General features: G+C 44.8%; 21 non-coding genes across 21 annotated transcripts; all 21 read right to left on the bottom strand.

Annotated features, from left to right (window-relative positions):
- Positions 1-201: 201 nt before the first annotated feature.
- trnae-cuc (transfer RNA glutamic acid (anticodon CUC)) lies at positions 202-273 on the bottom strand. Its single transcript has one exon. It is a non-coding gene; the product is annotated as a tRNA-Glu (tRNA).
- A 915-nt stretch (positions 274-1188) lies between these two features.
- trnaf-gaa (transfer RNA phenylalanine (anticodon GAA)) lies at positions 1189-1266 on the bottom strand. Its single transcript has one exon. It is a non-coding gene; the product is annotated as a tRNA-Phe (tRNA).
- A 1197-nt stretch (positions 1267-2463) lies between these two features.
- On the bottom strand, positions 2464-2535 carry trnae-cuc (transfer RNA glutamic acid (anticodon CUC)). The gene has a single exon. It is a non-coding gene; the product is annotated as a tRNA-Glu (tRNA).
- A 915-nt stretch (positions 2536-3450) lies between these two features.
- trnaf-gaa (transfer RNA phenylalanine (anticodon GAA)) lies at positions 3451-3528 on the bottom strand. The gene has a single exon. It is a non-coding gene; the product is annotated as a tRNA-Phe (tRNA).
- A 1197-nt stretch (positions 3529-4725) lies between these two features.
- Positions 4726-4797, bottom strand: trnae-cuc (transfer RNA glutamic acid (anticodon CUC)). Its single transcript has one exon. It is a non-coding gene; the product is annotated as a tRNA-Glu (tRNA).
- A 915-nt stretch (positions 4798-5712) lies between these two features.
- Positions 5713-5790, bottom strand: trnaf-gaa (transfer RNA phenylalanine (anticodon GAA)). The gene has a single exon. It is a non-coding gene; the product is annotated as a tRNA-Phe (tRNA).
- Positions 5791-6987: 1197 nt separating this feature from the next.
- On the bottom strand, positions 6988-7059 carry trnae-cuc (transfer RNA glutamic acid (anticodon CUC)). Its single transcript has one exon. It is a non-coding gene; the product is annotated as a tRNA-Glu (tRNA).
- Positions 7060-7974: 915 nt separating this feature from the next.
- Positions 7975-8052, bottom strand: trnaf-gaa (transfer RNA phenylalanine (anticodon GAA)). Its single transcript has one exon. It is a non-coding gene; the product is annotated as a tRNA-Phe (tRNA).
- Positions 8053-9248: 1196 nt separating this feature from the next.
- Positions 9249-9320, bottom strand: trnae-cuc (transfer RNA glutamic acid (anticodon CUC)). Its single transcript has one exon. It is a non-coding gene; the product is annotated as a tRNA-Glu (tRNA).
- A 915-nt stretch (positions 9321-10235) lies between these two features.
- On the bottom strand, positions 10236-10313 carry trnaf-gaa (transfer RNA phenylalanine (anticodon GAA)). The gene has a single exon. It is a non-coding gene; the product is annotated as a tRNA-Phe (tRNA).
- A 1196-nt stretch (positions 10314-11509) lies between these two features.
- Positions 11510-11581, bottom strand: trnae-cuc (transfer RNA glutamic acid (anticodon CUC)). The gene has a single exon. It is a non-coding gene; the product is annotated as a tRNA-Glu (tRNA).
- Positions 11582-12496: 915 nt separating this feature from the next.
- On the bottom strand, positions 12497-12574 carry trnaf-gaa (transfer RNA phenylalanine (anticodon GAA)). The gene has a single exon. It is a non-coding gene; the product is annotated as a tRNA-Phe (tRNA).
- A 1197-nt stretch (positions 12575-13771) lies between these two features.
- Positions 13772-13843, bottom strand: trnae-cuc (transfer RNA glutamic acid (anticodon CUC)). The gene has a single exon. It is a non-coding gene; the product is annotated as a tRNA-Glu (tRNA).
- Positions 13844-14758: 915 nt separating this feature from the next.
- On the bottom strand, positions 14759-14836 carry trnaf-gaa (transfer RNA phenylalanine (anticodon GAA)). The gene has a single exon. It is a non-coding gene; the product is annotated as a tRNA-Phe (tRNA).
- Positions 14837-16033: 1197 nt separating this feature from the next.
- trnae-cuc (transfer RNA glutamic acid (anticodon CUC)) lies at positions 16034-16105 on the bottom strand. The gene has a single exon. It is a non-coding gene; the product is annotated as a tRNA-Glu (tRNA).
- A 915-nt stretch (positions 16106-17020) lies between these two features.
- Positions 17021-17098, bottom strand: trnaf-gaa (transfer RNA phenylalanine (anticodon GAA)). The gene has a single exon. It is a non-coding gene; the product is annotated as a tRNA-Phe (tRNA).
- A 1197-nt stretch (positions 17099-18295) lies between these two features.
- trnae-cuc (transfer RNA glutamic acid (anticodon CUC)) lies at positions 18296-18367 on the bottom strand. Its single transcript has one exon. It is a non-coding gene; the product is annotated as a tRNA-Glu (tRNA).
- A 915-nt stretch (positions 18368-19282) lies between these two features.
- trnaf-gaa (transfer RNA phenylalanine (anticodon GAA)) lies at positions 19283-19360 on the bottom strand. Its single transcript has one exon. It is a non-coding gene; the product is annotated as a tRNA-Phe (tRNA).
- A 1197-nt stretch (positions 19361-20557) lies between these two features.
- trnae-cuc (transfer RNA glutamic acid (anticodon CUC)) lies at positions 20558-20629 on the bottom strand. The gene has a single exon. It is a non-coding gene; the product is annotated as a tRNA-Glu (tRNA).
- Positions 20630-21544: 915 nt separating this feature from the next.
- Positions 21545-21622, bottom strand: trnaf-gaa (transfer RNA phenylalanine (anticodon GAA)). The gene has a single exon. It is a non-coding gene; the product is annotated as a tRNA-Phe (tRNA).
- A 1197-nt stretch (positions 21623-22819) lies between these two features.
- On the bottom strand, positions 22820-22891 carry trnae-cuc (transfer RNA glutamic acid (anticodon CUC)). Its single transcript has one exon. It is a non-coding gene; the product is annotated as a tRNA-Glu (tRNA).
- Positions 22892-23221: the final 330 nt, after the last annotated feature.

Below are 23221 nucleotides of genomic sequence, written 5' to 3'. Positions count from 1 at the left end.
CCATGATTGGCAAAATTTACGTTGTCTATCAGCAATTGGAGTTCCACTTGTTGAGCGAGATCTTGTCATTTAGTGCAGATTTTAAAACAGAAGTGTCTGTTGTATCACGACACGCTGCTGATGGTTGGGGCGACAACAGCGAGGTGAGCTGCAAGCTTGTTCAGGAACATCATTGCATTTCGAAGCATCGCAAATACAATGTTCCCTGACCGGGAATCGAACCCGGGCCGCGGCGGTGAGAGCGCCGAATCCTAACCACTAGACCACCAGGGAAGCTGCTGCAAACGTCTGTGCCAGCAAGCAGACCAACCCAGTCTTTCCTCCTTGCTGTTTCGAAATTCTCATCACATTCGCGCCAAGGAAAACTGTTCGCAGCAAATGGCAGTTGTTGTGGAGAACACCAAAGACATGTCCGCGCAATCGCAGCGTTAAGTGCGGCTAGGCTTCCACTGAAATCCATTTCATTCTCTCCTTTTTCCGGGAATTTTCACTCTCGGTACCGTGTGAACATTTCATTTTGTGCTTTTGTCCTGAACTTCAGCCTTTTGCCCAACTCCAGGCGACAGAACCGTTCTGTCTGCCTGTTCTGCTTATAACCATTGACGGAAACAGGTCTCCAGTTCAGGGGTTATCAGCAAAGCAAGAAACACGTATAAACAGAAAGTTGTGCTCTGCACACCGTCGGCAAAGAAGCAATGGCTGTTATTCCAAATAATTCCCATCCCTTGGGATTCCGTGTGGATTTGTTTCGTTATGAAGATTTGATTGTAAAAGTTACTAAATACCGAATAAAAAGTATGAAAAATTGGGATGGCCCATATGGGGATCGGGCCCGCGCTCTTGGCTTTATTAATACCACGCCCTAAACGACCGATTTAACCGGCAACAAAATGCCCCGGGGCTGCGTGAAAGCCCAGCCTAGATGATTTTGTATCCGGCACACACTGGGTGATAGAGTTACTGCATAAGAATTGAACACATCGCATCGCTTAAACATTGTTCACTCTTCATATACAAAACTGGGCAGAGTATAAATAGAAAGTAACAGAAAAAGAGCGCCGAATCTAAAAAAAATCATGTCGAAAATTAGTATCACGCAACCGCTGAACAGCTCTTCCCTCAAGCACTGTCTCGATATCAAACCAGCTTCTCCCCTTAAAATGAAGAAAACGCAAAATCACCAGATATTGCCGAAACCCGGGAGTGAACCAGGGACCTTTAAATCTTCAGTCTAACGCTCTCCCAACTGAGCTATTTCTTCCCGACAGAAAACGAAGCAAAACTTTCTCACACCTTTTTGAAAGAAAACTTAAACCCCGGAAGGAATTGCCCCGCACACTCAGTCCTCATTTCTGGGCAATGAGCTCCGGATGTGTTCATGTAATGTATAATGATATTGAAAATCTTAATGCTCATGTTAACTTATCATTGCCCACGATCCAGGCACTCTCTGATTCCGGTATTGTGCACGTTGCTAAGTTGAAAATATGCATTTTTCCGCACTGGCAATGAATTGACTGATAGCCGCGCTGTGATCAGCTCGGTTTGTTAGGGTGATGCCGCGCATGAACGTACATGGAAGAATAATGATCATTGTGATTGTTCTCACACTGCACTTAAATGTTGGCAAACCGTAAAGTGTCAAACAGCAATTGTCGTTCCATATGTTCATTTAATGTTCTGCTGAAGTGTTCATAAAGACACAAAGTTTGCACACCAGGCTAGATCTCACAGTGCTGAAGACACAGTGAAATATACTGGAGAGTTTATAACTGTTTCAGAACATAACATGTCAGCAAAATTCCGTGTTCTGTTCTCGGCACTGATGCGTTGTGAAAGGGAGACGGGCCAAAGTCCTATTGAGCCGCACTGACCCCGAGCCAAGGTGAAATTAAAGCAGGTTCAGTTCTTAGCATTGATATGATGAAGAGAGATAACAGTCGCGAATCAACGTTAGTGATGGTGAATCTCGGTTAGATCAAAAACTCCATGAATTCTCTGCCGGGAAATTCAGATCTTGGAAATCGCCTGTGAACGCTAAACATTGATATGCAGTGAGCCAATGTTCAATATAGAAGGGGCCCAGGCCAAATGAATGCTCAAGGATAAGTTATCAGTGCCCATGGTCCAGGCATTCCCTGATTCCAGTCTTGCACACGTTGCGAAGTTTAAAATGCTGAATATTTCCACAGTGGCAATGCATTGATTGATGATAAGCCCGAGTGCTGTGGCGCAAATAGGTACCTGGAAGACTAAAGATAGCCATGATTGGCAAAATTTACGTTGTCTATCAGCAATTGGAGTTCCACTTGTTGAGCGAGATCTTGTCATTTAGTGCAGATTTTAAAACAGAAGTGTCTGTTGTATCACGACACGCTGCTGATGGTTGGGGCGACAACAGCGAGGTGAGCTGCAAGCTTGTTCAGGAACATCATTGCATTTCGAAGCATCGCAAATACAATGTTCCCTGACCGGGAATCGAACCCGGGCCGCGGCGGTGAGAGCGCCGAATCCTAACCACTAGACCACCAGGGAAGCTGCTGCAAACGTCTGTGCCAGCAAGCAGACCAACCCAGTCTTTCCTCCTTGCTGTTTCGAAATTCTCATCACATTCGCGCCAGGGAAAACTGTTCGCAGCAAATGGCAGTTGTTGTGGAGAACACCAAAGACATGTCCGCGCAATCGCAGCGTTAAGTGCGGCTAGGCTTCCACTGAAATCCATTTCATTCTCTCCTTTTTCCGGGAATTTTCACTCTCGGTACCGTGTGAACATTTCATTTTGTGCTTTTGTCCTGAACTTCAGCCTTTTGCCCAACTCCAGGCGACAGAACCGTTCTGTCTGCCTGTTCTGCTTATAACCATTGACGGAAACAGGTCTCCAGTTCAGGGGTTATCAGCAAAGCAAGAAACACGTATAAACAGAAAGTTGTGCTCTGCACACCGTCGGCAAAGAAGCAATGGCTGTTATTCCAAATAATTCCCATCCCTTGGGATTCCGTGTGGATTTGTTTCGTTATGAAGATTTGATTGTAAAAGTTACTAAAAACCGAATAAAAAGTATGAAAAATTGGGATGGCCCATATGGGGATCGGGCCCGCGCTCTTGGCTTTATTAATACCACGCCCTAAACGACCGATTTAACCGGCAACAAAATGCCCCAGGGCTGCGTGAAAGCCCAGCCTAGATGATTTTGTATCCGGCACACACTGGGTGATAGAGTTACTGCATAAGAATTGAACACATCGCATCGCTTAAACATTGTTCACTCTTCATATACAAAACTGGGCAGAGTATAAATAGAAAGTAACAGAAAAAGAGCGCCGAATCTAAAAAAAATCATGTCGAAAATTAGTATCACGCAACCGCTGAACAGCTCTTCCCTCAAGCACTGTCTCGATATCAAACCAGCTTCTCCCCTTAAAATGAAGAAAACGCAAAATCACCAGATATTGCCGAAACCCGGGAGTGAACCAGGGACCTTTAAATCTTCAGTCTAACGCTCTCCCAACTGAGCTATTTCTTCCCGACAGAAAACGAAGCAAAACTTTCTCACACCTTTTTGAAAGAAAACTTAAACCCCGGAAGGAATTGCCCCGCACACTCAGTCCTCATTTCTGGGCAATGAGCTCCGGATGTGTTCATGTAATGTATAATGATATTGAAAATCTTAATGCTCATGTTAACTTATCATTGCCCACGATCCAGGCACTCTCTGATTCCGGTATTGTGCACGTTGCTAAGTTGAAAATATGCATTTTTCCGCACTGGCAATGAATTGACTGATAGCCGCGCTGTGATCAGCTCGGTTTGTTAGGGTGATGCCGCGCATGAACGTACATGGAAGAATAATGATCATTGTGATTGTTCTCACACTGCACTTAAATGTTGGCAAACCGTAAAGTGTCAAACAGCAATTGTCGTTCCATATGTTCATTTAATGTTCTGCTGAAGTGTTCATAAAGACACAAAGTTTGCACACCAGGCTAGATCTCACAGTGCTGAAGACACAGTGAAATATACTGGAGAGTTTATAACTGTTTCAGAACATAACATGTCAGCAAAATTCCGTGTTCTGTTCTCGGCACTGATGCGTTGTGAAAGGGAGACGGGCCAAAGTCCTATTGAGCCGCACTGACCCCGAGCCAAGGTGAAATTAAAGCAGGTTCAGTTCTTAGCATTGATATGATGAAGAGAGATAACAGTCGCGAATCAACGTTAGTGATGGTGAATCTCGGTTAGATCAAAAACTCCATGAATTCTCTGCCGGGAAATTCAGATCTTGGAAATCGCCTGTGAACGCTAAACATTGATATGCAGTGAGCCAATGTTCAATATAGAAGGGGCCCAGGCCAAATGAATGCTCAAGGATAAGTTATCAGTGCCCATGGTCCAGGCATTCCCTGATTCCAGTCTTGCACACGTTGCGAAGTTTAAAATGCTGAATATTTCCACAGTGGCAATGCATTGATTGATGATAAGCCCGAGTGCTGTGGCGCAAATAGGTACCTGGAAGACTAAAGATAGCCATGATTGGCAAAATTTACGTTGTCTATCAGCAATTGGAGTTCCACTTGTTGAGCGAGATCTTGTCATTTAGTGCAGATTTTAAAACAGAAGTGTCTGTTGTATCACGACACGCTGCTGATGGTTGGGGCGACAACAGCGAGGTGAGCTGCAAGCTTGTTCAGGAACATCATTGCATTTCGAAGCAGCGCAAATACAATGTTCCCTGACCGGGAATCGAACCCGGGCCGCGGCGGTGAGAGCGCCGAATCCTAACCACTAGACCACCAGGGAAGCTGCTGCAAACGTCTGTGCCAGCAAGCAGACCAACCCAGTCTTTCCTCCTTGCTGTTTCGAAATTCTCATCACATTCGCGCCAGGGAAAACTGTTCGCAGCAAATGGCAGTTGTTGTGGAGAACACCAAAGACATGTCCGCGCAATCGCAGCGTTAAGTGCGGCTAGGCTTCCACTGAAATCCATTTCATTCTCTCCTTTTTCCGGGAATTTTCACTCTCGGTACCGTGTGAACATTTCATTTTGTGCTTTTGTCCTGAACTTCAGCCTTTTGCCCAACTCCAGGCGACAGAACCGTTCTGTCTGCCTGTTCTGCTTATAACCATTGACGGAAACAGGTCTCCAGTTCAGGGGTTATCAGCAAAGCAAGAAACACGTATAAACAGAAAGTTGTGCTCTGCACACCGTCGGCAAAGAAGCAATGGCTGTTATTCCAAATAATTCCCATCCCTTGGGATTCCGTGTGGATTTGTTTCGTTATGAAGATTTGATTGTAAAAGTTACTAAAAACCGAATAAAAAGTATGAAAAATTGGGATGGCCCATATGGGGATCGGGCCCGCGCTCTTGGCTTTATTAATACCACGCCCTAAACGACCGATTTAACCGGCAACAAAATGCCCCAGGGCTGCGTGAAAGCCCAGCCTAGATGATTTTGTATCCGGCACACACTGGGTGATAGAGTTACTGCATAAGAATTGAACACATCGCATCGCTTAAACATTGTTCACTCTTCATATACAAAACTGGGCAGAGTATAAATAGAAAGTAACAGAAAAAGAGCGCCGAATCTAAAAAAAATCATGTCGAAAATTAGTATCACGCAACCGCTGAACAGCTCTTCCCTCAAGCACTGTCTCGATATCAAACCAGCTTCTCCCCTTAAAATGAAGAAAACGCAAAATCACCAGATATTGCCGAAACCCGGGAGTGAACCAGGGACCTTTAAATCTTCAGTCTAACGCTCTCCCAACTGAGCTATTTCTTCCCGACAGAAAACGAAGCAAAACTTTCTCACACCTTTTTGAAAGAAAACTTAAACCCCGGAAGGAATTGCCCCGCACACTCAGTCCTCATTTCTGGGCAATGAGCTCCGGATGTGTTCATGTAATGTATAATGATATTGAAAATCTTAATGCTCATGTTAACTTATCATTGCCCACGATCCAGGCACTCTCTGATTCCGGTATTGTGCACGTTGCTAAGTTGAAAATATGCATTTTTCCGCACTGGCAATGAATTGACTGATAGCCGCGCTGTGATCAGCTCGGTTTGTTAGGGTGATGCCGCGCATGAACGTACATGGAAGAATAATGATCATTGTGATTGTTCTCACACTGCACTTAAATGTTGGCAAACCGTAAAGTGTCAAACAGCAATTGTCGTTCCATATGTTCATTTAATGTTCTGCTGAAGTGTTCATAAAGACACAAAGTTTGCACACCAGGCTAGATCTCACAGTGCTGAAGACACAGTGAAATATACTGGAGAGTTTATAACTGTTTCAGAACATAACATGTCAGCAAAATTCCGTGTTCTGTTCTCGGCACTGATGCGTTGTGAAAGGGAGACGGGCCAAAGTCCTATTGAGCCGCACTGACCCCGAGCCAAGGTGAAATTAAAGCAGGTTCAGTTCTTAGCATTGATATGATGAAGAGAGATAACAGTCGCGAATCAACGTTAGTGATGGTGAATCTCGGTTAGATCAAAAACTCCATGAATTCTCTGCCGGGAAATTCAGATCTTGGAAATCGCCTGTGAACGCTAAACATTGATATGCAGTGAGCCAATGTTCAATATAGAAGGGGCCCAGGCCAAATGAATGCTCAAGGATAAGTTATCAGTGCCCATGGTCCAGGCATTCCCTGATTCCAGTCTTGCACACGTTGCGAAGTTTAAAATGCTGAATATTTCCACAGTGGCAATGCATTGATTGATGATAAGCCCGAGTGCTGTGGCGCAAATAGGTACCTGGAAGACTAAAGATAGCCATGATTGGCAAAATTTACGTTGTCTATCAGCAATTGGAGTTCCACTTGTTGAGCGAGATCTTGTCATTTAGTGCAGATTTTAAAACAGAAGTGTCTGTTGTATCACGACACGCTGCTGATGGTTGGGGCGACAACAGCGAGGTGAGCTGCAAGCTTGTTCAGGAACATCATTGCATTTCGAAGCACCGCAAATACAATGTTCCCTGACCGGGAATCGAACCCGGGCCGCGGCGGTGAGAGCGCCGAATCCTAACCACTAGACCACCAGGGAAGCTGCTGCAAACGTCTGTGCCAGCAAGCAGACCAACCCAGTCTTTCCTCCTTGCTGTTTCGAAATTCTCATCACATTCGCGCCAGGGAAAACTGTTCGCAGCAAATGGCAGTTGTTGTGGAGAACACCAAAGACATGTCCGCGCAATCGCAGCGTTAAGTGCGGCTAGGCTTCCACTGAAATCCATTTCATTCTCTCCTTTTTCCGGGAATTTTCACTCTCGGTACCGTGTGAACATTTCATTTTGTGCTTTTGTCCTGAACTTCAGCCTTTTGCCCAACTCCAGGCGACAGAACCGTTCTGTCTGCCTGTTCTGCTTATAACCATTGACGGAAACAGGTCTCCAGTTCAGGGGTTATCAGCAAAGCAAGAAACACGTATAAACAGAAAGTTGTGCTCTGCACACCGTCGGCAAAGAAGCAATGGCTGTTATTCCAAATAATTCCCATCCCTTGGGATTCCGTGTGGATTTGTTTCGTTATGAAGATTTGATTGTAAAAGTTACTAAAAACCGAATAAAAAGTATGAAAAATTGGGATGGCCCATATGGGGATCGGGCCCGCGCTCTTGGCTTTATTAATACCACGCCCTAAACGACCGATTTAACCGGCAACAAAATGCCCCAGGGCTGCGTGAAAGCCCAGCCTAGATGATTTTGTATCCGGCACACACTGGGTGATAGAGTTACTGCATAAGAATTGAACACATCGCATCGCTTAAACATTGTTCACTCTTCATATACAAAACTGGGCAGAGTATAAATAGAAAGTAACAGAAAAAGAGCGCCGAATCTAAAAAAAATCATGTCGAAAATTAGTATCACGCAACCGCTGAACAGCTCTTCCCTCAAGCACTGTCTCGATATCAAACCAGCTTCTCCCCTTAAAATGAAGAAAACGCAAAATCACCAGATATTGCCGAAACCCGGGATTGAACCAGGGACCTTTAAATCTTCAGTCTAACGCTCTCCCAACTGAGCTATTTCTTCCCGACAGAAAACGAAGCAAAACTTTCTCACACCTTTTTGAAAGAAAACTTAAACCCCGGAAGGAATTGCCCCGCACACTCAGTCCTCATTTCTGGGCAATGAGCTCCGGATGTGTTCATGTAATGTATAATGATATTGAAAATCTTAATGCTCATGTTAATTATCATTGCCCACGATCCAGGCACTCTCTGATTCCGGTATTGTGCACGTTGCTAAGTTGAAAATATGCATTTTTCCGCACTGGCAATGAATTGACTGATAGCCGCGCTGTGATCAGCTCGGTTTGTTAGGGTGATGCCGCGCATGAACGTACATGGAAGAATAATGATCATTGTGATTGTTCTCACACTGCACTTAAATGTTGGCAAACCGTAAAGTGTCAAACAGCAATTGTCGTTCCATATGTTCATTTAATGTTCTGCTGAAGTGTTCATAAAGACACAAAGTTTGCACACCAGGCTAGATCTCACAGTGCTGAAGACACAGTGAAATATACTGGAGAGTTTATAACTGTTTCAGAACATAACATGTCAGCAAAATTCCGTGTTCTGTTCTCGGCACTGATGCGTTGTGAAAGGGAGACGGGCCAAAGTCCTATTGAGCCGCACTGACCCCGAGCCAAGGTGAAATTAAAGCAGGTTCAGTTCTTAGCATTGATATGATGAAGAGAGATAACAGTCGCGAATCAACGTTAGTGATGGTGAATCTCGGTTAGATCAAAAACTCCATGAATTCTCTGCCGGGAAATTCAGATCTTGGAAATCGCCTGTGAACGCTAAACATTGATATGCAGTGAGCCAATGTTCAATATAGAAGGGGCCCAGGCCAAATGAATGCTCAAGGATAAGTTATCAGTGCCCATGGTCCAGGCATTCCCTGATTCCAGTCTTGCACACGTTGCGAAGTTTAAAATGCTGAATATTTCCACAGTGGCAATGCATTGATTGATGATAAGCCCGAGTGCTGTGGCGCAAATAGGTACCTGGAAGACTAAAGATAGCCATGATTGGCAAAATTTACGTTGTCTATCAGCAATTGGAGTTCCACTTGTTGAGCGAGATCTTGTCATTTAGTGCAGATTTTAAAACAGAAGTGTCTGTTGTATCACGACACGCTGCTGATGGTTGGGGCGACAACAGCGAGGTGAGCTGCAAGCTTGTTCAGGAACATCATTGCATTTCGAAGCACCGCAAATACAATGTTCCCTGACCGGGAATCGAACCCGGGCCGCGGCGGTGAGAGCGCCGAATCCTAACCACTAGACCACCAGGGAAGCTGCTGCAAACGTCTGTGCCAGCAAGCAGACCAACCCAGTCTTTCCTCCTTGCTGTTTCGAAATTCTCATCACATTCGCGCCAGGGAAAACTGTTCGCAGCAAATGGCAGTTGTTGTGGAGAACACCAAAGACATGTCCGCGCAATCGCAGCGTTAAGTGCGGCTAGGCTTCCACTGAAATCCATTTCATTCTCTCCTTTTTCCGGGAATTTTCACTCTCGGTACCGTGTGAACATTTCATTTTGTGCTTTTGTCCTGAACTTCAGCCTTTTGCCCAACTCCAGGCGACAGAACCGTTCTGTCTGCCTGTTCTGCTTATAACCATTGACGGAAACAGGTCTCCAGTTCAGGGGTTATCAGCAAAGCAAGAAACACGTATAAACAGAAAGTTGTGCTCTGCACACCGTCGGCAAAGAAGCAATGGCTGTTATTCCAAATAATTCCCATCCCTTGGGATTCCGTGTGGATTTGTTTCGTTATGAAGATTTGATTGTAAAAGTTACTAAAAACCGAATAAAAAGTATGAAAAATTGGGATGGCCCATATGGGGATCGGGCCCGCGCTCTTGGCTTTATTAATACCACGCCCTAAACGACCGATTTAACCGGCAACAAAATGCCCCAGGGCTGCGTGAAAGCCCAGCCTAGATGATTTTGTATCCGGCACACACTGGGTGATAGAGTTACTGCATAAGAATTGAACACATCGCATCGCTTAAACATTGTTCACTCTTCATATACAAAACTGGGCAGAGTATAAATAGAAAGTAACAGAAAAAGAGCGCCGAATCTAAAAAAAATCATGTCGAAAATTAGTATCACGCAACCGCTGAACAGCTCTTCCCTCAAGCACTGTCTCGATATCAAACCAGCTTCTCCCCTTAAAATGAAGAAAACGCAAAATCACCAGATATTGCCGAAACCCGGGATTGAACCAGGGACCTTTAAATCTTCAGTCTAACGCTCTCCCAACTGAGCTATTTCTTCCCGACAGAAAACGAAGCAAAACTTTCTCACACCTTTTTGAAAGAAAACTTAAACCCCGGAAGGAATTGCCCCGCACACTCAGTCCTCATTTCTGGGCAATGAGCTCCGGATGTGTTCATGTAATGTATAATGATATTGAAAATCTTAATGCTCATGTTAACTTATCATTGCCCACGATCCAGGCACTCTCTGATTCCGGTATTGTGCACGTTGCTAAGTTGAAAATATGCATTTTTCCGCACTGGCAATGAATTGACTGATAGCCGCGCTGTGATCAGCTCGGTTTGTTAGGGTGATGCCGCGCATGAACGTACATGGAAGAATAATGATCATTGTGATTGTTCTCACACTGCACTTAAATGTTGGCAAACCGTAAAGTGTCAAACAGCAATTGTCGTTCCATATGTTCATTTAATGTTCTGCTGAAGTGTTCATAAAGACACAAAGTTTGCACACCAGGCTAGATCTCACAGTGCTGAAGACACAGTGAAATATACTGGAGAGTTATAACTGTTTCAGAACATAACATGTCAGCAAAATTCCGTGTTCTGTTCTCGGCACTGATGCGTTGTGAAAGGGAGACGGGCCAAAGTCCTATTGAGCCGCACTGACCCCGAGCCAAGGTGAAATTAAAGCAGGTTCAGTTCTTAGCATTGATATGATGAAGAGAGATAACAGTCGCGAATCAACGTTAGTGATGGTGAATCTCGGTTAGATCAAAAACTCCATGAATTCTCTGCCGGGAAATTCAGATCTTGGAAATCGCCTGTGAACGCTAAACATTGATATGCAGTGAGCCAATGTTCAATATAGAAGGGGCCCAGGCCAAATGAATGCTCAAGGATAAGTTATCAGTGCCCATGGTCCAGGCATTCCCTGATTCCAGTCTTGCACACGTTGCGAAGTTTAAAATGCTGAATATTTCCACAGTGGCAATGCATTGATTGATGATAAGCCCGAGTGCTGTGGCGCAAATAGGTACCTGGAAGACTAAAGATAGCCATGATTGGCAAAATTTACGTTGTCTATCAGCAATTGGAGTTCCACTTGTTGAGCGAGATCTTGTCATTTAGTGCAGATTTTAAAACAGAAGTGTCTGTTGTATCACGACACGCTGCTGATGGTTGGGGCGACAACAGCGAGGTGAGCTGCAAGCTTGTTCAGGAACATCATTGCATTTCGAAGCACCGCAAATACAATGTTCCCTGACCGGGAATCGAACCCGGGCCGCGGCGGTGAGAGCGCCGAATCCTAACCACTAGACCACCAGGGAAGCTGCTGCAAACGTCTGTGCCAGCAAGCAGACCAACCCAGTCTTTCCTCCTTGCTGTTTCGAAGTTCTCATCACATTCGCGCCAGGGAAAACTGTTCGCAGCAAATGGCAGTTGTTGTGGAGAACACCAAAGACATGTCCGCGCAATCGCAGCGTTAAGTGCGGCTAGGCTTCCACTGAAATCCATTTCATTCTCTCCTTTTTCCGGGAATTTTCACTCTCGGTACCGTGTGAACATTTCATTTTGTGCTTTTGTCCTGAACTTCAGCCTTTTGCCCAACTCCAGGCGACAGAACCGTTCTGTCTGCCTGTTCTGCTTATAACCATTGACGGAAACAGGTCTCCAGTTCAGGGGTTATCAGCAAAGCAAGAAACACGTATAAACAGAAAGTTGTGCTCTGCACACCGTCGGCAAAGAAGCAATGGCTGTTATTCCAAATAATTCCCATCCCTTGGGATTCCGTGTGGATTTGTTTCGTTATGAAGATTTGATTGTAAAAGTTACTAAAAACCGAATAAAAAGTATGAAAAATTGGGATGGCCCATATGGGGATCGGGCCCGCGCTCTTGGCTTTATTAATACCACGCCCTAAACGACCGATTTAACCGGCAACAAAATGCCCCAGGGCTGCGTGAAAGCCCAGCCTAGATGATTTTGTATCCGGCACACACTGGGTGATAGAGTTACTGCATAAGAATTGAACACATCGCATCGCTTAAACATTGTTCACTCTTCATATACAAAACTGGGCAGAGTATAAATAGAAAGTAACAGAAAAAGAGCGCCGAATCTAAAAAAAATCATGTCGAAAATTAGTATCACGCAACCGCTGAACAGCTCTTCCCTCAAGCACTGTCTCGATATCAAACCAGCTTCTCCCCTTAAAATGAAGAAAACGCAAAATCACCAGATATTGCCGAAACCCGGGATTGAACCAGGGACCTTTAAATCTTCAGTCTAACGCTCTCCCAACTGAGCTATTTCTTCCCGACAGAAAACGAAGCAAAACTTTCTCACACCTTTTTGAAAGAAAACTTAAACCCCGGAAGGAATTGCCCCGCACACTCAGTCCTCATTTCTGGGCAATGAGCTCCGGATGTGTTCATGTAATGTATAATGATATTGAAAATCTTAATGCTCATGTTAACTTATCATTGCCCACGATCCAGGCACTCTCTGATTCCGGTATTGTGCACGTTGCTAAGTTGAAAATATGCATTTTTCCGCACTGGCAATGAATTGACTGATAGCCGCGCTGTGATCAGCTCGGTTTGTTAGGGTGATGCCGCGCATGAACGTACATGGAAGAATAATGATCATTGTGATTGTTCTCACACTGCACTTAAATGTTGGCAAACCGTAAAGTGTCAAACAGCAATTGTCGTTCCATATGTTCATTTAATGTTCTGCTGAAGTGTTCATAAAGACACAAAGTTTGCACACCAGGTTAGATCTCACAGTGCTGAAGACACAGTGAAATATACTGGAGAGTTTATAACTGTTTCAGAACATAACATGTCAGCAAAATTCCGTGTTCTGTTCTCGGCACTGATGCGTTGTGAAAGGGAGACGGGCCAAAGTCCTATTGAGCCGCACTGACCCCGAGCCAAGGTGAAATTAAAGCAGGTTCAGTTCTTAGCATTGATATGATGAAGAGAGATAACAGTCGCGAATCAACGTTAGTGATGGTGAATCTCGGTTAGATCAAAAACTCCATGAATTCTCTGCCGGGAAATTCAGATCTTGGAAATCGCCTGTGAACGCTAAACATTGATATGCAGTGAGCCAATGTTCAATATAGAAGGGGCCCAGGCCAAATGAATGCTCAAGGATAAGTTATCAGTGCCCATGGTCCAGGCATTCCCTGATTCCAGTCTTGCACACGTTGCGAAGTTTAAAATGCTGAATATTTCCACAGTGGCAATGCATTGATTGATGATAAGCCCGAGTGCTGTGGCGCAAATAGGTACCTGGAAGACTAAAGATAGCCATGATTGGCAAAATTTACGTTGTCTATCAGCAATTGGAGTTCCAGTTGTTGAGCGAGATCTTGTCATTTAGTGCAGATTTTAAAACAGAAGTGTCTGTTGTATCACGACACGCTGCTGATGGTTGGGGCGACAACAGCGAGGTGAGCTGCAAGCTTGTTCAGGAACATCATTGCATTTCGAAGCACCGCAAATACAATGTTCCCTGACCGGGAATCGAACCCGGGCCGCGGCGGTGAGAGCGCCGAATCCTAACCACTAGACCACCAGGGAAGCTGCTGCAAACGTCTGTGCCAGCAAGCAGACCAACCCAGTCTTTCCTCCTTGCTGTTTCGAAATTCTCATCACATTCGCGCCAGGGAAAACTGTTCGCAGCAAATGGCAGTTGTTGTGGAGAACACCAAAGACATGTCCGCGCAATCGCAGCGTTAAGTGCGGCTAGGCTTCCACTGAAATCCATTTCATTCTCTCCTTTTTCCGGGAATTTTCACTCTCGGTACCGTGTGAACATTTCATTTTGTGCTTTTGTCCTGAACTTCAGCCTTTTGCCCAACTCCAGGCGACAGAACCGTTCTGTCTGCCTGTTCTGCTTATAACCATTGACGGAAACAGGTCTCCAGTTCAGGGGTTATCAGCAAAGCAAGAAACACGTATAAACAGAAAGTTGTGCTCTGCACACCGTCGGCAAAGAAGCAATGGCTGTTATTCCAAATAATTCCCATCCCTTGGGATTCCGTGTGGATTTGTTTCGTTATGAAGATTTGATTGTAAAAGTTACTAAAAACCGAATAAAAAGTATGAAAAATTGGGATGGCCCATATGGGGATCGGGCCCGCGCTCTTGGCTTTATTAATACCACGCCCTAAACGACCGATTTAACCGGCAACAAAATGCCCCAGGGCTGCGTGAAAGCCCAGCCTAGATGATTTTGTATCCGGCACACACTGGGTGATAGAGTTACTGCATAAGAATTGAACACATCGCATCGCTTAAACATTGTTCACTCTTCATATACAAAACTGGGCAGAGTATAAATAGAAAGTAACAGAAAAAGAGCGCCGAATCTAAAAAAAATCATGTCGAAAATTAGTATCACGCAACCGCTGAACAGCTCTTCCCTCAAGCACTGTCTCGATATCAAACCAGCTTCTCCCCTTAAAATGAAGAAAACGCAAAATCACCAGATATTGCCGAAACCCGGGATTGAACCAGGGACCTTTAAATCTTCAGTCTAACGCTCTCCCAACTGAGCCATTTCTTCCCGACAGAAAACGAAGCAAAACTTTCTCACACCTTTTTGAAAGAAAACTTAAACCCCGAAAGGAATTGCCCCGCACACTCAGTCCTCATTTCTGGGCAATGAGCTCCGGATGTGTTCATGTAATGTATAATGATATTGAAAATCTTAATGCTCATGTTAACTTATCATTGCCCACGATCCAGGCACTCTCTGATTCCGGTATTGTGCACGTTGCTAAGTTGAAAATATGCATTTTTCCGCACTGGCAATGAATTGACTGATAGCCGCGCTGTGATCAGCTCGGTTTGTTAGGGTGATGCCGCGCATGAACGTACATGGAAGAATAATGATCATTGTGATTGTTCTCACACTGCACTTAAATGTTGGCAAACCGTAAAGTGTCAAACAGCAATTGTCGTTCCATATGTTCATTTAATGTTCTGCTGAAGTGTTCATAAAGACACAAAGTTTGCACACCAGGCTAGATCTCACAGTGCTGAAGACACAGTGAAATATACTGGAGAGTTTATAACTGTTTCAGAACATAACATGTCAGCAAAATTCCGTGTTCTGTTCTCGGCACTGATGCGTTGTGAAAGGGAGACGGGCCAAAGTCCTATTGAGCCGCACTGACCCCGAGCCAAGGTGAAATTAAAGCAGGTTCAGTTCTTAGCATTGATATGATGAAGAGAGATAACAGTCGCGAATCAACGTTAGTGATGGTGAATCTCGGTTAGATCAAAAACTCCATGAATTCTCTGCTGGGAAATTCAGATCTTGGAAATCGCCTGTGAACGCTAAACATTGATATGCAGTGAGCCAATGTTCAATATAGAAGGGGCCCAGGCCAAATGAATGCTCAAGGATAAGTTATCAGTGCCCATGGTCCAGGCATTCCCTGATTCCAGTCTTGCACACGTTGCGAAGTTTAAAATGCTGAATATTTCCACAGTGGCAATGCATTGATTGATGATAAGCCCGAGTGCTGTGGCGCAAATAGGTACCTGGAAGACTAAAGATAGCCATGATTGGCAAAATTTACGTTGTCTATCAGCAATTGGAGTTCCACTTGTTGAGCGAGATCTTGTCATTTAGTGCAGATTTTAAAACAGAAGTGTCTGTTGTATCACGACACGCTGCTGATGGTTGGGGCGACAACAGCGAGGTGAGCTGCAAGCTTGTTCAGGAACATCATTGCATTTCGAAGCAACGCAAATACAATGTTCCCTGACCGGGAATCGAACCCGGGCCGCGGCGGTGAGAGCGCCGAATCCTAACCACTAGACCACCAGGGAAGCTGCTGCAAACGTCTGTGCCAGCAAGCAGACCAACCCAGTCTTTCCTCCTTGCTGTTTCGAAATTCTCATCACATTCGCGCCAGGGAAAACTGTTCGCAGCAAATGGCAGTTGTTGTGGAGAACACCAAAGACATGTCCGCGCAATCGCAGCGTTAAGTGCGGCTAGGCTTCCACTGAAATCCATTTCATTCTCTCCTTTTTCCGGGAATTTTCACTCTCGGTACCGTGTGAACATTTCATTTTGTGCTTTTGTCCTGAACTTCAGCCTTTTGCCCAGCTCCAGGCGACAGAACCGTTCTGTCTGCCTGTTCTGCTTATAACCATTGACGGAAACAGGTCTCCAGTTCAGGGGTTATCAGCAAAGCAAGAAACACGTATAAACAGAAAGTTGTGCTCTGCACACCGTCGGCAAAGAAGCAATGGCTGTTATTCCAAATAATTCCCATCCCTTGGGATTCCGTGTGGATTTGTTTCGTTATGAAGATTTGATTGTAAAAGTTACTAAAAACCGAATAAAAAGTATGAAAAATTGGGATGGCCCATATGGGGATCGGGCCCGCGCTCTTGGCTTTATTAATACCACGCCCTAAACGACCGATTTAACCGGCAACAAAATGCCCCAGGGCTGCGTGAAAGCCCAGCCTAGATGATTTTGTATCCGGCACACACTGGGTGATAGAGTTACTGCATAAGAATTGAACACATCGCATCGCTTAAACATTGTTCACTCTTCATATACAAAACTGGGCAGAGTATAAATAGAAAGTAACAGAAAAAGAGCGCCGAATCTAAAAAAAATCATGTCGAAAATTAGTATCACGCAACCGCTGAACAGCTCTTCCCTCAAGCACTGTCTCGATATCAAACCAGCTTCTCCCCTTAAAATGAAGAAAACGCAAAATCACCAGATATTGCCGAAACCCGGGATTGAACCAGGGACCTTTAAATCTTCAGTCTAACGCTCTCCCAACTGAGCTATTTCTTCCCGACAGAAAACGAAGCAAAACTTTCTCACACCTTTTTGAAAGAAAACTTAAACCCCGGAAGGAATTGCCCCGCACACTCAGTCCTCATTTCTGGGCAATGAGCTCCGGATGTGTTCATGTAATGTATAATGATATTGAAAATCTTAATGCTCATGTTAACTTATCATTGCCCACGATCCAGGCACTCTCTGATTCCGGTATTGTGCACGTTGCTAAGTTGAAAATATGCATTTTTCCGCACTGGCAATGAATTGACTGATAGCCGCGCTGTGATCAGCTCGGTTTGTTAGGGTGATGCCGCGCATGAACGTACATGGAAGAATAATGATCATTGTGATTGTTCTCACACTGCACTTAAATGTTGGCAAACCGTAAAGTGTCAAACAGCAATTGTCGTTCCATATGTTCATTTAATGTTCTGCTGAAGTGTTCATAAAGACACAAAGTTTGCACACCAGGCTAGATCTCACAGTGCTGAAGACACAGTGAAATATACTGGAGAGTTTATAACTGTTTCAGAACATAACATGTCAGCAAAATTCCGTGTTCTGTTCTCGGCACTGATGCGTTGTGAAAGGGAGACGGGCCAAAGTCCTATTGAGCCGCACTGACCCCGAGCCAAGGTGAAATTAAAGCAGGTTCAGTTCTTAGCATTGATATGATGAAGAGAGATAACAGTCGCGAATCAACGTTAGTGATGGTGAATCTCGGTTAGATCAAAAACTCCATGAATTCTCTGCCGGGAAATTCAGATCTTGGAAATCGCCTGTGAACGCTAAACATTGATATGCAGTGAGCCAATGTTCAATATAGAAGGGGCCCAGGCCAAATGAATGCTCAAGGATAAGTTATCAGTGCCCATGGTCCAGGCATTCCCTGATTCCAGTCTTGCACACGTTGCGAAGTTTAAAATGCTGAATATTTCCACAGTGGCAATGCATTGATTGATGATAAGCCCGAGTGCTGTGGCGCAAATAGGTACCTGGAAGACTAAAGATAGCCATGATTGGCAAAATTTACGTTGTCTATCAGCAATTGGAGTTCCACTTGTTGAGCGAGATCTTGTCATTTAGTGCAGATTTTAAAACAGAAGTGTCTGTTGTATCACGACACGCTGCTGATGGTTGGGGCGACAACAGCGAGGTGAGCTGCAAGCTTGTTCAGGAACATCATTGCATTTCGAAGCACCGCAAATACAATGTTCCCTGACCGGGAATCGAACCCGGGCCGCGGCGGTGAGAGCGCCGAATCCTAACCACTAGACCACCAGGGAAGCTGCTGCAAACGTCTGTGCCAGCAAGCAGACCAACCCAGTCTTTCCTCCTTGCTGTTTCGAAATTCTCATCACATTCGCGCCAGGGAAAACTGTTCGCAGCAAATGGCAGTTGTTGTGGAGAACACCAAAGACATGTCCGCGCAATCGCAGCTTTAAGTGCGGCTAGGCTTCCACTGAAATCCATTTCATTTTCTCCTTTTTCCGGGAATTTTCACTCTCGGTACCGTGTGAACATTTCATTTTGTGCTTTTGTCCTGAACTTCAGCCTTTTGCCCAACTCCAGGCGACAGAACCGTTCTGTCTGCCTGTTCTGCTTATAACCATTGACGGAAACAGGTCTCCAGTTCAGGGGTTATCAGCAAAGCAAGAAACACGTATAAACAGAAAGTTGTGCTCTGCACACCGTCGGCAAAGAAGCAATGGCTGTTATTCCAAATAATTCCCATCCCTTGGGATTCCGTGTGGATTTGTTTCGTTATGAAGATTTGATTGTAAAAGTTACTAAAAACCGAATAAAAAGTATGAAAAATTGGGATGGCCCATATGGGGATCGGGCCCGCGCTCTTGGCTTTATTAATACCACGCCCTAAACGACCGATTTAACCGGCAACAAAATGCCCCAGGGCTGCGTGAAAGCCCAGCCTAGATGATTTTGTATCCGGCACACACTGGGTGATAGAGTTACTGCATAAGAATTGAACACATCGCATCGCTTAAACATTGTTCACTCTTCATATACAAAACTGGGCAGAGTATAAATAGAAAGTAACAGAAAAAGAGCGCCGAATCTAAAAAAAATCATGTCGAAAATTAGTATCACGCAACCGCTGAACAGCTCTTCCCTCAAGCACTGTCTCGATATCAAACCAGCTTCTCCCCTTAAAATGAAGAAAACGCAAAATCACCAGATATTGCCGAAACCCGGGATTGAACCAGGGACCTTTAAATCTTCAGTCTAACGCTCTCCCAACTGAGCTATTTCTTCCCGACAGAAAACGAAGCAAAACTTTCTCACACCTTTTTGAAAGAAAACTTAAACCCCGGAAGGAATTGCCCCGCACACTCAGTCCTCATTTCTGGGCAATGAGCTCCGGATGTGTTCATGTAATGTATAATGATATTGAAAATCTTAATGCTCATGTTAACTTTTCATTGCCCACGATCCAGGCACTCTCTGATTCCGGTATTGTGCACGTTGCTAAGTTGAAAATATGCATTTTTCCGCACTGGCAATGAATTGACTGATAGCCGGGCTGTGATCAGCTCGGTTTGTTAGGGTGATGCCGCGCATGAACGTACATGGAAGAATAATGATCATTGTGATTGTTCTCACACTGCACTTAAATGTTGGCAAACCGTAAAGTGTCAAACAGCAATTGTCGTTCCATATGTTCATTTAATGTTCTGCTGAAGTGTTCATAAAGACACAAAGTTTGCACACCAGGCTAGATCTCACAGTGCTGAAGACACAGTGAAATATACTGGAGAGTTTATAACTGTTTCAGAACATAACATGTCAGCAAAATTCCGTGTTCTGTTCTCGGCACTGATGCGTTGTGAAAGGGAGACGGGCCAAAGTCCTATTGAGCCGCACTGACCCCGAGCCAAGGTGAAATTAAAGCAGGTTCAGTTCTTAGCATTGATATGATGAAGAGAGATAACAGTCGCGAATCAACGTTAGTGATGGTGAATCTCGGTTAGATCAAAAACTCCATGAATTCTCTGCCGGGAAATTCAGATCTTGGAAATCGCCTGTGAACGCTAAACATTGATATGCAGTGAGCCAATGTTCAATATAGAAGGGGCCCAGGCCAAATGAATGCTCAAGGATAAGTTATCAGTGCCCATGGTCCAGGCATTCCCTGATTCCAGTCTTGCACACGTTGCGAAGTTTAAAATGCTGAATATTTCCACAGTGGCAATGCATTGATTGATGATAAGCCCGAGTGCTGTGGCGCAAATAGGTACCTGGAAGACTAAAGATAGCCATGATTGGCAAAATTTACGTTGTCTATCAGCAATTGGAGTTCCACTTGTTGAGCGAGATCTTGTCATTTAGTGCAGATTTTAAAACAGAAGTGTCTGTTGTATCACGACACGCTGCTGATGGTTGGGGCGACAACAGCGAGGTGAGCTACAAGCTTGTTCAGGAACATCATTGCATTTCGAAGCACCGCAAATACAATGTTCCCTGACCGGGAATCGAACCCGGGCCGCGGCGGTGAGAGCGCCGAATCCTAACCACTAGACCACCAGGGAAGCTGCTGCAAACGTCTGTGCCAGCAAGCAGACCAACCCAGTCTTTCCTCCTTGCTGTTTCGAAATTCTCATCACATTCGCGCCAGGGAAAACTGTTCGCAGCAAATGGCAGTTGTTGTGGAGAACACCAAAGACATGTCCGCGCAATCGCAGCGTTAAGTGCGGCTAGGCTTCCACTGAAATCCATTTCATTCTCTCCTTTTTCCGGGAATTTTCACTCTCGGTACCGTGTGAACATTTCATTTTGTGCTTTTGTCCTGAACTTCAGCCTTTTGCCCAACTCCAGGCGACAGAACCGTTCTGTCTGCCTGTTCTGCTTATAACCATTGACGGAAACAGGTCTCCAGTTCAGGGGTTATCAGCAAAGCAAGAAACACGTATAAACAGAAAGTTGTGCTCTGCACACCGTCGGCAAAGAAGCAATGGCTGTTATTCCAAATAATTCCCATCCCTTGGGATTCCGTGTGGATTTGTTTCGTTATGAAGATTTGATTGTAAAAGTTACTAAAAACCGAATAAAAAGTATGAAAAATTGGGATGGCCCATATGGGGATCGGGCCCGCGCTCTTGGCTTTATTAATACCACGCCCTAAACGACCGATTTAACCGGCAACAAAATGCCCCAGGGCTGCGTGAAAGCCCAGCCTAGATGATTTTGTATCCGGCACACACTGGGTGATAGAGTTACTGCATAAGAATTGAACACATCGCATCGCTTAAACATTGTTCACTCTTCATATACAAAACTGGGCAGAGTATAAATAGAAAGTAACAGAAAAAGAGCGCCGAATCTAAAAAAAATCATGTCGAAAATTAGTATCACGCAACCGCTGAACAGCTCTTCCCTCAAGCACTGTCTCGATATCAAACCAGCTTCTCCCCTTAAAATGAAGAAAACGCAAAATCACCAGATATTGCCGAAACCCGGGATTGAACCAGGGACCTTTAAATCTTCAGTCTAACGCTCTCCCAACTGAGCTATTTCTTCCCGACAGAAAACGAAGCAAAACTTTCTCACACCTTTTTGAAAGAAAACTTAAACCCCGGAAGGAATTGCCCCGCACACTCAGTCCTCATTTCTGGGCAATGAGCTCCGGATGTGTTCATGTAATGTATAATGATATTGAAAATCTTAATGCTCATGTTAACTTTTCATTGCCCACGATCCAGGCACTCTCTGATTCCGGTATTGTGCACGTTGCTAAGTTGAAAATATGCATTTTTCCGCACTGGCAATGAATTGACTGATAGCCGGGCTGTGATCAGCTCGGTTTGTTAGGGTGATGCCGCGCATGAACGTACATGGAAGAATAATGATCATTGTGATTGTTCTCACACTGCACTTAAATGTTGGCAAACCGTAAAGTGTCAAACAGCAATTGTCGTTCCATATGTTCATTTAATGTTCTGCTGAAGTGTTCATAAAGACACAAAGTTTGCACACCAGGCTAGATCTCACAGTGCTGAAGACACAGTGAAATATACTGGAGAGTTTATAACTGTTTCAGAACATAACATGTCAGCAAAATTCCGTGTTCTGTTCTCGGCACTGATGCGTTGTGAAAGGGAGACGGGCCAAAGTCCTATTGAGCCGCACTGACCCCGAGCCAAGGTGAAATTAAAGCAGGTTCAGTTCTTAGCATTGATATGATGAAGAGGGATAACAGTCGCGAATCAACGTTAGTGATGGTGAATCTCGGTTAGATCAAAAACTCCATGAATTCTCTGCCGGGAAATTCAGATCTTGGAAATCGCCTGTGAACGCTAAACATTGATATGCAGTGAGCCAATGTTCAATATAGAAGGGGCCCAGGCCAAATGAATGCTCAAGGATAAGTTATCAGTGCCCATGGTCCAGGCATTCCCTGATTCCAGTCTTGCACACGTTGCGAAGTTTAAAATGCTGAATATTTCCACAGTGGCAATGCATTGATTGATGATAAGCCCGAGTGCTGTGGCGCAAATAGGTACCTGGAAGACTAAAGATAGCCATGATTGGCAAAATTTACGTTGTCTATCAGCAATTGGAGTTCCACTTGTTGAGCGAGATCTTGTCATTTAGTGCAGATTTTAAAACAGAAGTGTCTGTTGTATCACGACACGCTGCTGATGGTTGGGGCGACAACAGCGAGGTGAGCTGCAAGCTTGTTCAGGAACATCATTGCATTTCGAAGCACCGCAAATACAATGTTCCCTGACCGGGAATCGAACCCGGGCCGCGGCGGTGAGAGCGCCGAATCCTAACCACTAGACCACCAGGGAAGCTGCTGCAAACGTCTGTGCCAGCAAGCAGACCAACCCAGTCTTTCCTCCTTGCTGTTTCGAAATTCTCATCACATTCGCGCCAGGGAAAACTGTTCGCAGCAAATGGCAGTTGTTGTGGAGAACACCAAAGACATGTCCGCGCAATCGCAGCGTTAAGTGCGGCTAGGCTTCCACTGAAATCCATTTCATTCTCTCCTTTTTCCGGGAATTTTCACTCTCGGTACCGTGTGAACATTTCATTTTGTGCTTTTGTCCTGAACTTCAGCCTTTTGCCCAACTCCAGGCGACAGAACCGTTCTGTCTGCCTGTTCTGCTTATAACCATTGA

Source organism: Pristiophorus japonicus, chromosome 25 (assembly GCF_044704955.1).
Source record: "Pristiophorus japonicus isolate sPriJap1 chromosome 25, sPriJap1.hap1, whole genome shotgun sequence".
NCBI classification, from domain to species: Eukaryota; Metazoa; Chordata; class Chondrichthyes; family Pristiophoridae; genus Pristiophorus; species Pristiophorus japonicus.
This window is presented reverse-complemented; position numbering and strand designations above follow the sequence as displayed.